This window comes from Pongo pygmaeus, chromosome 12 (assembly GCF_028885625.2).
Source record: "Pongo pygmaeus isolate AG05252 chromosome 12, NHGRI_mPonPyg2-v2.0_pri, whole genome shotgun sequence".
Taxonomy (NCBI): domain Eukaryota; kingdom Metazoa; phylum Chordata; class Mammalia; order Primates; family Hominidae; genus Pongo; species Pongo pygmaeus.
In genome coordinates this window covers 60,533,907-60,550,984 of record NC_072385.2, presented here as the reverse complement: position 1 = coordinate 60,550,984, position 17,078 = coordinate 60,533,907, and the positions used below count along the sequence as shown (strand labels likewise).

The 17,078-nt window shown below is 41.8% G+C and overlaps 1 protein-coding gene across 7 annotated transcripts in view; it reads right to left on the bottom strand.

Annotated features, from left to right (window-relative positions):
* The window catches only part of SFXN5 (sideroflexin 5), a 131,246-nt gene that overhangs the window by 59,496 nt on the left and 54,672 nt on the right, over positions 1 to 17,078 (bottom strand). The gene's annotated exons all lie outside the window — the stretch shown is intronic.

The following is a 17,078-nucleotide window of genomic DNA, read 5'->3' as shown; positions in this document are numbered from 1 at the left end:
TTATATTACAGCATAATCTTACTTATTTAAAGAAAAATCATTTTATATATAACGATATACACAAACACATGCATACACACATTATCTTCAAGCATGAAAAAACCTGTAGCGTGGACGTCTCTGGAGGTTGGGTTACAGATTACTTTTGCACAATCTTAAATATTTGTGTTTTAACAACAGGCATGCATTATTTCCACAATTAGGGGGGCAATAAAAACAAGCAAACAAAAGGAATACCTTCGTTTCCACTCAGGTTACCTGACTCTTCACCCTAGCCTTCCCATAGGATTTTTGCGAAGATTAAACAAAAATCATTTCAAAGGCCTTAAGTGCTTTGTAAATACAAGTTGGGGGAATTTGTATCTGTTATCTGTGAATTTCTGTGAAGCAAAAACCTATACCATGTTTAAGCAACTGAATGAAACATAGATTTCTAATATTTGTTGAATGAGTGAAGAAAGGAATGAATGAAAAAATGAACAAATATACACATATACACATATACACATATGGCTATGTATGGGAACACATAGATCCATTATTCCCAAAGCCCAAATATCACCTAAGACCTAGACTTGCTGACCGTGTTTTTGGTTTGAGTCAAGATGAATGGTCTGATTTTGACATTGGCCAAGCCTTGGACTTCAGGGATCCATGTGCATCTCTCCAGTTACCTTCTGAGTGTCTGTGTGCAAAGTAACATCTACGAAGTCCCACTGCATATGGGAAAAATGTGCACAACCATCCACATATTGACTTATTTATTATTCCTGTAGATAAAATGGCTCTTTGGCAAGAATTTCTGTAAGGAACAAGTATAAACACTCAATAATATGCAGTAAATCAAATTCTAGACATCCCCAGCAGCATTAGTAAATCATGTTTTAAACATTAAAATGTTTTAAAACAGCGAACACACACACACACACAATCTATATTTATTGGCTCATATCAGTTTGAATAAAATTATATAATATAAAGCTATTTCATTGCTCCAACGAGGAATTATGAGATTTTTCCCCCAGAATGAGATCCCAACTTGATTTTTTTTTCTTTGCAGTGGCAGCTTAGGGAACTAGAGTGAGAATCAGGGGAACTTGGGTCTTAGATTCAGCTCCATCCCCATGTGATCTCTGGCAGAAGATGATCCCCTTTGGGGCACTAACTTTCTTAACCTATGAAAGTGAAGGGGCTGACCTCAGTTTAAAATTCTACTTTCAAATTCTGGGCAGTAGGTGTCAAGTCAACAGAGACAGTCTTGTCTGTAATGGGATACCATCTGCTAAGGAGTATCCCAGGAAACCGAGGACCTCCTCCTAGTTGGGGCCCCCAGTTAGAAGCCAGACCAGAGGGAGGCGAGCTGAGCCTAGCGGGGGTGGGGATGGGACGGGGGGTGGGTGAAGAGTACATGTGCTCCTGTGTGTACACGTATGCATGCCTGACTGCCTTCTACCACCGGAGGAAGTTAATAAGGCTGTTCACTGTTCGGAGCCCAGCACGTCATCCCCTGATCTGGAGTCTACTGAACACGGTGTCTTATGGACTACACTGTCTTCTCCTTTGAATCGCCACTTACCCCTCGAACTGTACTTGGACCACCAGGAACATCGTAAGATACAGCCCAATGGCACTCACTGCATTTACCAGACAACTGCTGTCCAGGACACTGCCCGTGACACCACAGGGTTCCCTTTATAATCCTCTTGGGGGAAATATTTTCCAGTCTCAGGGTCAGGAACTGTGCCTCTGAATAACCGGTGTGCATGTGCCTTGCAGACACTGAACCATTCAACTGAGTCTCTTTGCACCGTCAGAAGCTCAGGCCAGCTCTCCACAGCCACATCTGCCAAGTGTACAGACCCACACTGCATGGATTCTGTGCCCAAACCTCACTTCTGGCTTCATTTTATCTTCCTTCCCTAACCTTCCCTTTGTCTCATTTTCATCTTCACTTGATTTATCTTTAGTGGCAAGCATTTTTAAAAGTGACATCAAGTCTTCTCCAGAACAAACCAAACTAGTATTTGGGCTATGTACCACACACATACACACTGCCCATGGCTCCGTGACCAGCAAGCTTTTTACTTTGTTAGACAACTCCCACTTCCCATCCCAACCTCCTGCCCTAACATGGGTCTGGAGTCCATGCTGGCACCTCTGACTGCTATAAGTCTCCTCATTCTTTCTTAAAGAGATGGACTGACTGATTTGATTTTGCCAAGCATTTCACTTACCATAATCCTCATACTAACCCTGGGGATCAAAGCAGAGATTACTTTTGATATTTTGCAAACGGGACAACTGAGGCTTAGAGAAATTCAGTAATCTGTCCATAGCTTCATAGCAAGCTAGAGAATCAGGTCTCCTGATTCCTGGCTTGGGGGCCCTGACTCTGATTTTAGGGTGCTCCTTCTCCAGCTCATCCCCTTGAGCGCAGAGAGAGGGGAGATCCAGTCAGCACTCCGCATCCATTTATGAGGAGCTGCTTCTACGTACCAAGTTCCTTGCTGCTCCCAATGTAGAAAGCCAGAGGAGAGGAATGAGTGCGTGCGCGCGCATACACACACACACACTCCTTAACCACAATAAAAACAAAAACCAGACAAGAAAATGGAGGATAACATCCTTTATAACACCGAGGCTTGAAAATGACAAGATGGTTTAATGAGGTATTTGGGTATGTGTAAAGTTGATAAATTTTAACATCCAAACAGGAGTTCGGGAAGGGAGGGGTGAGTGTGTCCCGGCTATCTAACGAAGGCAGAGGTAGGAGTGAGCCGAGGGGGCGCAGACACAGGAGCAGGGAGAGCCGAGACAGCAGAGACTGGTCTGACTGCAGAGGAGGTCTGGGAGACCAGAAGGGAGTGTGGAGAGGGTGAGGTTAGAAGACAGGAGCACCGAGCTGCACCGGCCAAACGGAGCCTTAGGGGGCCATGTGAGGCTGAGGCAGGGAAGCAGGGATCCTGCCCTCCAGGTCCTTACAGTCAGGCGGGGACCAAAAGCACGAGGATGCCAGCCCAATTCCCTATTAGGCAAAACGCAGCACCATCTGCACAATCCCAGGAGCAAGAGCAGATATTTTATAACTTCCTTTTTTCTTTTTAAGTCTAAATTAAAAATAAATGTTCCCTTCAGCTCTCAGATGTATATCTCTGGTGCAACCTGCCCACATTCCCTCCCGCTGCCCTTTCCAGAACATGGCAGGGGAAAGGAAGAAAGAGATGGATAGAGAGAGGGAGCCAGTCCACCCAGCTTCAATGCCAGTGGATTGCACCTCTTCCAAGAGGGAAACGATTCAGGCGTGGCCACGCAGACGGGTAGAGAGCGCCCAGAATGTGGCTGGTACCAAGGAAAGTGGAAGGAGAGGGAAACAGGAGCCAACAGCTATGATTTCTAGCCCAGCCTCCACCCTATCGCGCTGCAGGACCTTGGCCAAATCACACATCCTATCTCTGCTCCCATTTATAGTTCATAACATGGCTGAAGTCCCCTCTGCCGCTCCAGCCCCCTGGCAGCTGTGCTCTCTGCACATCCGTCTGTACCTTTGCTGCTCCCCTTCCTTTTGGGCGTCCTACCATGGATTTAGTGATTAACGCTCAGGCTCTGGTCGTCAAATGCTGGTGCCAGCATTTACCAGCTATGTGACCACAGGCAACTCACTGGAGCTCTTTGTGCCTCTGTTTCTTCACCTGTTAAGTGAAGGACAATCCCAGTACCTCTCAGGATGGTTATGAGAGGAAGTAAGGTGTGGAGGAAATTCAGCTCAGCATGCAGCCTGCAGCAAGTGCTCCCTGGATGCCGGTTGCCAGTGCCATTCCTCTCCTCCCATGTAGTTCTTTCCTGGCCTTTGCTGGTTTCTTTCTCTGAGCTCCATAGTCAGCATTACACCACTGAACATCGTCTCATCTCCATCTCGGGAATACAAGTCTTATCCCTCAGAGAACAGAGCTCTGGAAGGAAAAATTGGGGCTTTTCCCTCTTCTTCTGATGCCCCCCATGGCATTCAGCACAAAGCTGGGCCCACACCCCAGGGTGGAAGAACACTCCTAATCATTAGATAATTATTGGCCAGGGAAAGATCTCTGCTGGACTGGGACAATGCACTCCCGACGCCTTTTATTAAGTCCTAATTGCATGGGGTGGGGGTGGGAGATTGAGTCTTTGGTCCAGATTATTTCCCACCCCCTGCATCCATACCCTTGCCACGGCCTCATCACAGGAGGAATTTATTTCCTCACTTTTTGGCTCTGCTTGGTCATCTAACTTGCTCTGACTGACAGCACGTGGGAGGACGTGGCAGCATGTCAGTTCTGAGCCCTGGCTCAGAGGCCTCATGCCTTCCTGCTTGCCCTGCTGAGCATCTGAGGTTGCCATGAGAAGACATCCCTGACAAATCCCTGGTCCAAGGAGGAGGAGAGACAGGAGAGACAGGAGGGTACAGTCCATCCCAGGTCAGGTCACCCTCAGTTGACCATAGTGAGATGCAGAACTGCCTCAGTCAAGCTTTGTCTAGACCGGGCAAACCCCAGCCAACCGCAGATCCCTAAGAATGAATGCTTACAGGCACGGTGGCTCATGCCTGCAATCCCAGCACTTTGGGAAGCCAAGGCAGGCGGATCATCTGAGGTCAGGAGTTCGAGACCAGCCTGGCCAACGTGGTGAAACCCCATCTCTAGTAAAAATGCAAAAACTAGCTGAGGGTGGTGGCAGGTGACTGTAATCCCAGCTACTTGGGAGGCTGAGGCACACGAACTGCTTAAACCCAGGAGGAGGAGGTTGCAGTGAGCCGAGATCGCACCACTGCAATCCAGCCTGGGCGACAGAGCCCAAAGAGCGAGATTATCTCAAAAAAAAAAAAAAAAAAAAATGCTCACGTATGCCACTGAAGTGTTGTGAATGTTTTCTACACAACACTATGGTAGCAATAGCTAGCTAATACACAGCTTACTACATATGCGGAGTGACTATGCTGTTCTTTCTAGTCCAAAATTCTGTACCATTATGAATATGCCTTGAATTAAGTCTTCACCAGGGATGTTGGCTCCTAAGCAGCCCTGCTTATCAAACCCACCCAATCCAGGGGCCATCAGCCCAACTCTAGGGCTGCCCTGACAGGCCCAGAAGAGGGGCAGTTTGTGCTTGAGCCTAGTCTCAAGACAGAGTAAGGAATGGGGCCAATGACACCCATATGGTAACTTGCTACAAGAAAAATCACATCTTCACTTTGGGCCTCCTCCTTCAGAGTATTCTAACTGCTGCAGAGAGATGAGGTCTCAATCTGGGAGAGAGGCACCCCCAAATATCTCAGTCTGCTTGGCCAGAAGTGGGACATGAACAGCTGAAGATAAAGGCAGGAGGGGTAAGGCCACTGCCACAGTTCTGTGTACCATGATATCAGGACTCAGAACTGAGCAAGCCCCCCCCGTTGGCCACCTCCCATACAAAACTGACTCAAACTACAGGAGAAAGGTTTTTTTAAAAGCGTGGGAAATCTGGAGAGGAAATGGGGTATGCGTCAAAACAATTGGGCGGTAAAACTGAAGCCAGGGGAAGACTACGGTGAACTGTCTTGTTCGCCAAGATAATGGAAATAATCGTCCCTCTCACCCTTCACCCCATTTCTGCTTGGCTAATCCCTCCCTCCTCATCCTTCAGGTTTCAGTTTAGGCGTCACTTCCTCCAGGATGTCTCATCTGACCCTCACAGTGAGGTTAGCTCTGTCACGTGCTCCCTGGCACCCTGCGTGCCTTCTCTGTACCATTCATCTCAGCAGCGAAAAGCTGTGGAAAGTTTGTCTTCCTCGAGAGCTTCTATAAGCTTCAGAGAAATGAGGCCCCTCGACGCTGCCTCCCCACATACCCGGGAGCCTCCCAGGTAGAGCAAGTGTCTTTACATCTCATCCCCTTCCGCCACACTGACTCGCTCAACTCCAAAATGTTCCTCTTCGTCATCCACCATGGGCCCCAGTACCCCAACACCCAACAATTGTCCTGTTTTTTCCTTCTACTGTGTCTCCATCTTCTGATTTATGTGGCTAATGATCTGAAAGTTACACTTCAGTGGATAAGGGGTGTTGCTACTTAAAGGATGCCAGCCAGTTAAAGAAAATCTCTGTCAAATGAATGTTTACCCCAGACCGGTCAATTCTAGCTTCACTGGAGCGACACCTCCTGTGTGGTGAGCTAGGTCAACATGGCTGGGGTCTGGTAATGCTGGAGGAAGGCCAGGGAGAACATTGGGATTGGGATTTAAATGTGCAAAAAAGCAGAGGAGGGAATGAGGAGGCTTGGGAGATGTCAGGTGGGCCCTGGGACACACCCCTGGAGATGAAGTGACCGACACCAGCATCTTCTGATACTTAGAGTCTCTAAGCCCATGTGATCACCTGTGTGTTAAAATGAAGGAGTGCAAAGTACAGAGTCCAAGTTCTTAATGTCTCAAGACAAAAATTGGATTTAGACTTAACCTAAAGCCACCAGACCCAATAACTAGGTGTTCATGGTCCACCCTCCTTAGCACCCTGGGCTGGAAATGAGGCATTTGGTCCCTGAGTTTTGAGAGTTCGACATGACACAGAGGGGAGAGAAGGAGAGGGGAGGGGAGGGGAGGGAAACAGCGCTGTGGGGAGCTCAGGGCTGAGAGAGGCACAAATGCTCTCTGGGAGAGCCCCAGGCCCATGAGGGAAACCCAGGCCCTGGCATCCGAGGCATTCCGCAGCAGCCAAGGGAAGAGGGCGCAGGAGCAGAGGAGAAATGGAGAGGGTGGGCAGGACAAGGGCTGGACCACCAGGGCCAAGCCGGGCCCTGCCTCTCCCAGGCCACATGCATGGAAGCGGCAGTGCTGTGCTTAGGGGGAAACCTGGGAAGGGAGAGGCCGTGTATAAGAAGCGACCACGCTGGCGGGTTTTTTCTGGAAAGATACCTGAAGAAAGGGAGTGACGAACCGCAGAGCCTCAGGGACAGCCTCAGTGCACCGGCATAGCCGCGGTGCTTATGTATAAATTGGGATCTCTTTGCCACACACCGAAGGGGGAAAAAGTTCCCATCTTCAAATGTTAAGCTTAAAATAAGACACTACATGGTTGCCAGTGGATCTGTGAAATCTGCTGACTAAACTGGCACCAGCCTCTGGGAGAAAACCAGCTCGTTTCTCCTGAGCTCTGGGGGGCGAGCAGGGTAGGGCGAGGTGACTCCCGGGCAAAGTGGGAACAGCGTTGGGGTCAAGCCGGGGATGTGCACCTGGGCAGAAGGCAGCTTGACTGTGGTTTCCAGAAGCTTCTCAGTTGAGGCACCTGCCAGCCTTACTCGCCCCTTCCCTTCATCACTCAGGGACCCAGTTCCTAGCACATTCGCTGGCACCCTCGTTTCTATTTTGGTAAGCATTTTTAGTGGCTTCTGCATGCGTATATTTTCTTACCCACTCCATCAGACCAGGGGCTTTCCTAAGGTGTGGACTGGAACCTTCACTCCCCTTCAGACCAGGCACTTGCTTAAATGTTCAGTGCTACCAGGCGACAGCAGGGCCTTGGAGGAGCTGATGGGGCTGCAGGAAGCGCTGGAGCAGCCAGCATGCTCTTTCCGCACAAGACGAGGCAGTGGCCCAGGGGTGGGGAGGAGTGGGGACGGACCATGTTGCTTGTCCATGTGAAAGTGCCAAGGTGGGAGGCCCAGGTTCTTCAAATCCAGTGGTTCCTCTGGAGACTCAGCCTCTGGCTTGACTGTTCTGAACCTCAGGATACAGATATTTGGGGCTAGGAAGTGGGGATAGGTGAGCATTGTCATTTCAGTTCTGGCTGCCTCGTAGAGCTGCCGGGAGGTATCCCAGGCCATGCTCCCCATTTCGCCTCCATCAAGTATTCACACAGGATCTTGGGGGCCAGGGCATCCTCTTTTTACACCACATGCGTTTATTCACAGAGGGATGCTTGCTCCAGGCTGGGAAAGGATCGGTCCTGTTAGGACATTCACAGCATCTGCTTCAGCAATGAACCCCTGAATGGCAGGGGAGTGGATCAGCATCCAAGTCCCCCACCTGCCTACAGGGCCATAGTGACCCTGCAGTGATGGGCTTGTCTAGGGTAGGGTAAGGAGAGAGTAGAAACGTATGGGGTGAGCCTCAGTAACCCCTTGTGAATGGAAGACAGTGCTGGCATCTGCTGGGTTGGCCAGTTCTTCCCACCTGATGGCAGCTGATAATTGTGTAAGGGTCCATTTGGCTCCTCAGGGAAAAATGAACCCCACATTCAACTTTTGCCATTTCAAATACCCAGTTACCCGGTTTAACAAAGTGATGATACCACCAAATTGTATATCTTTTAAAGTGTTGATGGAATATTTATAAAAGTTATTATGGCATTCTTGTTTGCCTACCTATCACCATTCTTCCCTTCTTTCTTATTAATAGAATCCTTATATAATTGGGGATCAACTATATATCCAGCTAAATTCTAAATGAAATGTATATACCCAGCTAAATTCTAAATGAAATATACGCAGAACATGGAATGTTGCATGGAAATTCTCAAAAGGCTCCTTAAAGAGAGGCTGTATCTTAAAGATAAATGTATCTCGGTTGGGAGATATAGCCTACTATTCTTCTTTTCTTTCTCCTCTCTGGAATGTGAATGTGATGGCTGGAACTCCAGCAGCCATCTCGGGCTATGGGGTGACTTTTTACAATAGAAGCCAGTACTGAAAATGGTGGTGTAGAAAAATGGAAGTGTGGGTTCCTGCCTATCTCCAAACTTCTTTGACATAAGAGAGAAATAGACTATTTTGTTTAAGCCACTGTTATTTTGGACTTTGTTACATGCAGATGACCCTGATCCTAACTGACATATTCAGACACCACGCTACAAAGAAAACCACAATAAATCCCAAATGGCAAAACTGTAGAGGTCACTTTCTCTGAAAATAAGATAAGCTAGAACATAACAAAAGAACACATTTTTTAAAACCCAACCACTTAGAATTTAAAATGTGTTCTTCTAATTGACTAAAGAGGATTTGAAATTATAATTCCAAGCTTATTTAGAAAATAACAACATAAGATCACTATATATGAAAACATATCAGATATAGCCATGTTTTAGATATATTCAGAGGCAAATTCACAGCACTAAACACTTTCATTAGAAGGAAAATAAATAAACTAAGCATTCAAGGCAAAAAGTAAGAAAACCAACCACAAACAAAGAAAGGAGGGAAAAAAGGATATTATAAAAACAAAAGCATAAAAGAATAATTAGAATACAGAATTGATAAATACATCCAAGAGCTGATTCCACGACATAGCTTTCACAAATCTAGTTATTTTATCTTCATTTAATGTATGTATTTATTTTGAGACAGGGTCTCATTCCACCACCCCAGCTGAAGTGCAGTGGCACAATCAAAACTCACTGAAGCCTCAAACTCCTCAGTTCAAGTAATCCTCCCACCTCATCCTCCTGAGTAACTGGGACCACAGGTGCACACCACCATGCCTGGCTAATTTTTAAACTTTTTTGTAGAGATGGGATCTCCCTGTGTTGCCCAGACTGGTCTCAAACTCCTGGGCTCAAGCAATCCTCTCACCTTGGCCTCCCAAAGTACTGGGATTACACATGTGAGCCACCACTCCTGGCCTCAGTTATTTTAATAAAGGAGATGGAGGTGTAGAGTGGAAAAAGACTCAAAATCAATCAAAAGAGAGATCATTATATTTAAAGACATCAATATTTAAAACTTTTCTATAACAAAGACACCAGAGAATAAGGGAGAAACAGCTGGAGAAGAGACTTGCCATATATATAATCCAAAGGATTAATGTCCAAAATACATAAAGAGCTCTTACAAATCAACTAGAAAAATATGGCCCACAGAAGAATGGACAAAGAGTGTGAACAGGTAATTCAAAGAAGGGGGAATACAAATCACCAATAAATAGATTTAAAAAGCACCAACATCTTTTTGGTGTTTATGGAAACAAAAATTAAAAGTATAATGAGAATCTACCCCTTCTCCCATCAGATTGGCAAAAACGTTAAAAAGATGAATGAATACTAGTGTTACAAAAGCATGGGGAAATATAGTCTTTTTGAAGGGAAATTCAGCCATATCTGTTAAAGATGTAAATGTGCGTAGCTTTTTATGCAGCAAATTCACTTTTTGGAAGTGCCCTTGAGAAACCCTTATCCTTGTGCAAAAATGGCTTTACAGAGATTTTTCACAGCACGATCGTTTCTAATAGCAAATAATCGGACATAACCTCAACCCATCACACTGGAGGAGAGGATGCCATTCAGCAGAGAAAACAAACAAATAAATAAATGAAGCCAATTGTTATGGAGGCAAACTGCTAAGTGTCATAAGCTAACCATAGATTAATAAGTATATTGTTATATTTTTAATGGAAAACTCCACAAAACAAAAAAACACTTTAAATGACTTAAATGTATGCAGATATCTAGGAAAAGCCTAGAGGCACACACCAAACTTCTTACAGGGGTTACTTGGGCAGAGATTCGGGGTTGAGGAGCATCACAAGGACCTCTACTTTTGTTTGTATTGTTTAAATTCTGAGCTGAGAGAACATTCATGTATTACTTGTATAACTTTTAAAATATTCTTTATAAAACATTCTTGGTGGTATTTTTGAATCCTAAAGAACATATTCATGTATTACTTGTATAATTTTATAAAATATACAGAGAAGATTTTTTTTTAAATCCTAGGAGATATTTCTGAACTCCAAAGATAAAGAGAAAAAATACCAAACGATTCCAGGGGAAGGGGGAAGTTTACCTAGAAAGGAAAAGAAAATCAGGCCAACTATTGTTCATGTATGAAAGAGAAAAAAAGATCTCCAGATATGCAAAGATTCAGAAAGGCATATTGCCCCTATATTCTGAATATTGTTCAAAAGGGTATTCTAGCCAAACAACACACACACACACACACACACACACACACACACACACACACACACACACACAGCCTAAATAATTGTGAAGTATAATACAAGTGTTAAGAAAGGCTTTATAAATCTGATGAAATTCCAGATGATTTCCAAAAACTTGGCAGGTGTGTGGAGGGAGGTAAAATGATCAAGTAGAGAGTAGAGTGAAATTACATGCTACAGGTCTCCTCCTATGTGGGTAGCGTTAGGTAAGTCATATTTACTATTTGACTCTTGATTATAAAGTATATACAATGCAACCTCTCTGTACTACAAAATATTACAGATGAATGGTAAGTAGAGAAAATTAGGATGCTCCCCTTCCAAACTAAAGAAACTAAAGGACTTATCCTCTAGTATAAATCAGGAAAAGAAGTGGAAACAATAACAAAGCTTAATAAAAAGCTAACAGCAACAAGAAAACCCATTTGACAGCTGGGATATGCAGTCATAATCATCAGTGGCACAACAAATACGAATGGGTTCCATTTCTCATTAAAATTAAAGGCAGTGTTTCTCAAACTGGGTTAAATGTAAGTAGCCTTTTTATGCAGCAAAAGTAGAATTCAGCTATATTTCGTCCAAAAGAGATGTGTAATACAAAATGGCACAGAAATTAAATGACTCTGACATAAAGGTACAGGCAATGATATATAATGCAAGTCAATTAAGCAAAACAGGAATAAAAAAAATTAAGAGAAGTAAAATTCAAGGCAAGAATAATCAATGAAACAGGGATATTTCATGTGTGTGTGTGTGTGTGTTTGAGAGATAGAGATGATATCAAGAAGACAAAATTGAACAAACCAAACACCATTGCATTGAAATCTATAAGACAACCGCAAGAAATGCAAAGAAATGAAACATACACTTGCACATACACACAATTATGGTGAGAAATTTATAAACCTTTCTCAGAATATTTCAGAACAATGTAGTAGTTTCAGGGCAATGACATAAAAATAGAGATGTGAATAATACCTCTCTCGATATATTTATATATTTTTAAATATATGTATAAAATGAAATATTTCAAGGATACAGAAAAGTCTAGAGGATAACGAGCATCCATATATGTCCAATCTTATTTCGTCAATTTTTTTGTGAAGATGTTTTTAAAAGATGAAACACTATAAATACAAATGAAGCACCCCCTGTTCTCCTGCTAAATTTCATTGCTTTCTCTCCCCAGAGGTAAACAGTATCACGAAGCCGGTGCTTATTGTTCCCATGGATGTTTTTAAGGATGCATTAAAAATGTACTCATAAACTATATATAATATTGCTTTGCATATTTTTTAACATTATATAAATGACAGAGAGCATTACTACTCTGCTACTATTTTTTCATTCAACATTGTTTTTGAGATTTATCCATATTCATAAATGTCGCCCTTGCTCATTGTTTTCTTTCCTGTGTTAAGTATTCCACTGCGTGACTAAGCCATGACTGATTCATTTTCTTGTTGATGGAATTTCAGCGGTTTCCAATTTTTTGCTATCATAAACATTGCTGCAAATATTTTATTTTCATATTTAAATGTCCTTTTATGTATAAGGTGATGTAGAGATCTGACTTTCTTTCTTTTCCACATAGGTAGCCAGCTGTCCCAGCACCATATAATACTATTAGATGGTTTGTCCTTTTTTCTCCACTGATTTGTAATGCCACCTTAGTCAAATCTTAAGTTTCCATATGGGCATGTCTCCAGGTTCTCTGTTCTGTTCCACTGACATATTTGCTTATCACTGTACCAAAACCAAGTTGTCGTATAAAATTTGGTAGGGTGAGTCCTCTCCCACCACCTTATTCTTGAAAATTGTCTTCGCTATTCTTATCCCCTAGCTTGTATTCATGTAACTTTTCATAGCAACCTGTCAAGTTCCATAACAAATCCTGCTGAGATTATGACTGAAATTACATTGAATATAGATTTTAATTTGAAGAAAACAAAATGATACAGCTCTCCACTTATTTAGATCTCCATTTCTCTATTAAGGTCTTGAATATTGTTTCTTGAATTTATTTTTATATCCCTTATTGTCTAAAATACTATTGTAAATGACATCTTTTACAAAAATCATATTCTAGATGTTTGTTTTAGGTTTACATGCATACAAAATTTTTTTGTATACTTGTCTTACATCCAGAAATCTTTTAAAATAGTTCCAATAGTTTGTCTATTCTCATAAATGTTTTTCTTTCTTTCTTTCCAACTCTAATACCATTGTTTATTTTTTCATGTCTTACTGCACTTGCTAGTCTTCCAGGAAAATGTTAGATAGAAGCAACATTATCAGTCATTCTTACCCTGTCCAACACATTAAGAATTTACCTTTGTTTCATCTTTAAGACAGGTGCTTGCTATGGTTCGTTTAAATAATTTTTTATAGACACTATCAAGTTAAGAAAGTTCCTTCTAGACCTAATCTGTTGTTTTTATCATAATAATTATTACTGTAAATTGAGTTATGTTTTATTTTATCAAATACTTTTTCTGTATCTACTGGGAAAATCATGTTTCTCCTTCAGTTTCTTAGTGTGATGAACTAATATTAATACATTCTCTAATGTTATCATATTTGGTAAAAAGCATTTCGTTATGATGTTCTTTGATGCATTGCTGGATTCAGATTGCTATTATTTTATTTCATAATTTTTACATGTAATTTCATAAGTGATATTGGCTTATACTTTTTCTTTCTTATACTTACTTTGGTATTGGTCTCAAAGTGCCTCATAAATGAACTGGGAAGATTTCCTTTTCTTCCTCTCTTTTTTGTTTCTTTTCAACAGAGATGAGGTCTTGCTATGTTGCCCAGACTGGTCTCAAACTCCCGGGCTCAAGCGATTCCCCTGCTTTGGCCTCTCAAAGTGCTGGGATAAGAGGTGTGAACCACTACGCCTGGTACTTTTTTCGCTTTTGAAAGCTTTATAAAATTGAGTTCAGCTATTCCTTTGGGTACAGTCACCCGGAAGATCAGAGCCCAGTGATAATTTTTGGTTTGTTTGTTCTTTGGTGAAAATATTTTAAACTGCAAATTAAATTTCCTTTTCTTTATAGGTCTATTCAGATTTTAAGGCCAGGTGTGATGGCTCATGCCTGTAATCCCAACACTTTGGGAGGCTGAGGCAGGAGGGATCACTTGATCCCGGGAATTTGAGGCTGCAGTGGGCCATGATCGCATCACTGCACTCCAGCCTGGGAGACAGAGTGATATCTTGCCTCCAAAAAGGGAAAAAAAAAAAAAAAAAAGACTCTATATTTCATCTTTCCAGGCAGTTTTGGTAAGCTGTATTTTCCCAGAAATGTATTCATTTCTTCTAAGTCTTTAAATGTATTGCCTTGAGTTGTTCAATGCATTCTGATCTTTTATTCTGCTACTGCATCTATAATTATTGTACCTCTTATTGCTAATGCTATTTATTTGTATCTTCTCTCTTTTGTCTTGATCAATCTTTCTAGAAATGTCTATTTAATTAGTCCTTCCATAGAACCTAGGAATTTACCCTCAAGATATATTCCAACGATATCACAAGATTATCATTTTGGCATTATTCATGACGGCAAAGTATTACAAATAATCTATTGTAAGAAATTATCTAAATAAATCATGGTACTTCCACTTAGTAGAATACTATACAGCTGTAAAAAAGTAATAATGAAGAAGATCTCTATAAATCGATATACAGTGATTTTCAAGATATGTCAAGCGGAAGAGCTGGGGCAGTGGCTCACGCCTGTAAATCCCAACACTTTGGGAGGCTGAGGCAAGTGGATCACTTGAGGCCAGGAGTTCAAGACTAGCCTGGCCAACATGGCGAAACCCCGTCTCTAGTAAAAATACAAAAATTAGACAGGTGTGGAGGTGCATGCCTGTAATCCCAGCTATTCAGAAGGCTGAGGCAGGAGAATCGCTTGAACCTGGCATCAGAGGCTGCAGTAAGCAGAGATCATGCCACTGCGCTCCAGCCTGAGAGACAGACAGAGTGAGACTCTGTCTAAAACAAACAAACAATGAAACCACAAAAAACAGATATATATAGTGAAAAAAATATTGTGCAAAAGGGTGTACAGATGCTTCTCAACTTATGATGTGGTTACGCCTGATAAACCCATCATAAATTGAACATATCATAAGTTGAAAATGGGCATTTTGTTGACATGATGGGATGTAGAACACAGAATGCAATATTCAAAAAAACACTGGCAACAGAGTACATTGTAGTATGGGTTGTTTACTCCCGTGATCACATGGCTGACTGGGAGCTGCACTTCCCAGCATGGTGAAAGTATCATATCACATTTCTCTAGCCTAGGAAAGGATCAAAATTCAAAATTGCAAGTATTGTTTTCAGTGAATGTATGCTGCTGTCACATATCATAAAGTCAAATAATTGTAAGTTGAACCATCGTAAGTTAGACACATCTGTATATAGTATACTACATTTTATATAAGAAAAAAGGGGGAAAGCAGATATTTGTATCTGTTTATTCTTACCAAAAAAATAAGGAGAAGTTGTTTACCTCAGAGGATGGGTGAGAAGGAGGTAGCAGGGATAGGAAGGGGAGTGGAACTTTTATGAATGTATCTTTTTAAATAGCTTTGACTTTTAAACTATTCCTATCTCCTAAATATCAAAAAAATAAATTAATAAGAATGGAGAAACAACTAAAATGGAATGCCGACAGAAATCAGTTAAACCTAACTGTATATCAAGTAGATAACATAAACACATAAGAAAAACATTAATTCAAGAAACCTTTGAACATGGTTCTCTGACTGTGTACTCTCAATAGGATACTTTCTTTTTTTTTATTTTTTCTTTTTATTATTATTATTATTATACTTTAGGCTCTATGGTACATGTGCGCAACGTGCAGGTAAGTTACATATGTATACATGTGCCATGCTGGTGCGCATCAATAGGATACTTTCTAAGGACAAAAAGAACTTCAAAGAAATCTTAGGCTTTAGTTAATAAGTATTTTGAGAGTGGTATTGATGTAGCAATTCTGAAAACTCTTACTTGTATGTATAAGATTTAGCAAGTGAGTAAATATACTGTTGGAGTCTCATTCAGGGAGAAGGAAGATTCATATATGAAATGGGAGAACAAATGAACACTGAGATGTCTGATGGGAATTATAGGTATTAGTATAAACTCATGAATTTTTACAAGTTGTATCTCCTAGCTCTGTCCCCTAAGAGTACCTAGAAGCAATACCACTCCAGTAACCATGAGTACACCCAGCTTCAAGATCTTGGTTTCTAAGTATCATTTCCCTCTAAAAGGAAATAGGGCTCCTTGGAGAAATCAATTATTCTAGGATGGGGTTGAAGAAAGTATTGTACAGACAAATCTACTGTAATCTCAGCACTTTAGGAGGCTAAGGTGGGAAGACTGCTTTCAGTCAGGTGTTCAAGACAAGCCTGGGCAACATAATGAGACTCCGTCTCTGTAAAAAAATTTTTGAGAAGTTAGCTGGGCATCGTGGCACATGCCTGTAGTCCTAGCTACTCAGGAGGCTGAGGCAAGAGGATCACTTGAGCCCAGGAGTTTGAGGCTCCAGTGAGCCATGATCCTGCCACTGTACTCCAGCCTGGGTGACAGTGAGACAAAATACAAGAAAAAAGAAAGAAAAAGGAAGGAAGGAAGACAGAAAAGGAAGGAAAGGAAAGGAGAAAGGAAAAGAAAAGAAAAAGAGAAAGAGAAAAGATGAACCTAGAATATCCTGTTGTGTCAGAGAGTACCAAAGCTCTCAAGACTAGCGGGGCATGTCAAATAGAGAAACTGCTTTAAGGTTGGGTCAAAAGTGGCCCAATTTGCATATCAAAATAAATAATGACAAGAGTACATTTTTACCCACTGAATAAAAAAAAAACACACAAAGACTGTATTAACAGTATCTAAATAATGATAGTTTTAAGAAAACATTAAAGGAAGAGGCAGAAGGGAAACTTGAGAGGATGCCAACTAAGGAATAATATCTATGATATCCATAGGAAAATTTGAGACTACGCAAATATTCTGTTCTCAATTAGTTTTTTACTCAATAGTTTTAACATCTGTTGGTCATTCTTGTCTGCTTCCAGTTTTAGACTAATATGTGAAAAATGCTACTATAAACATTCAC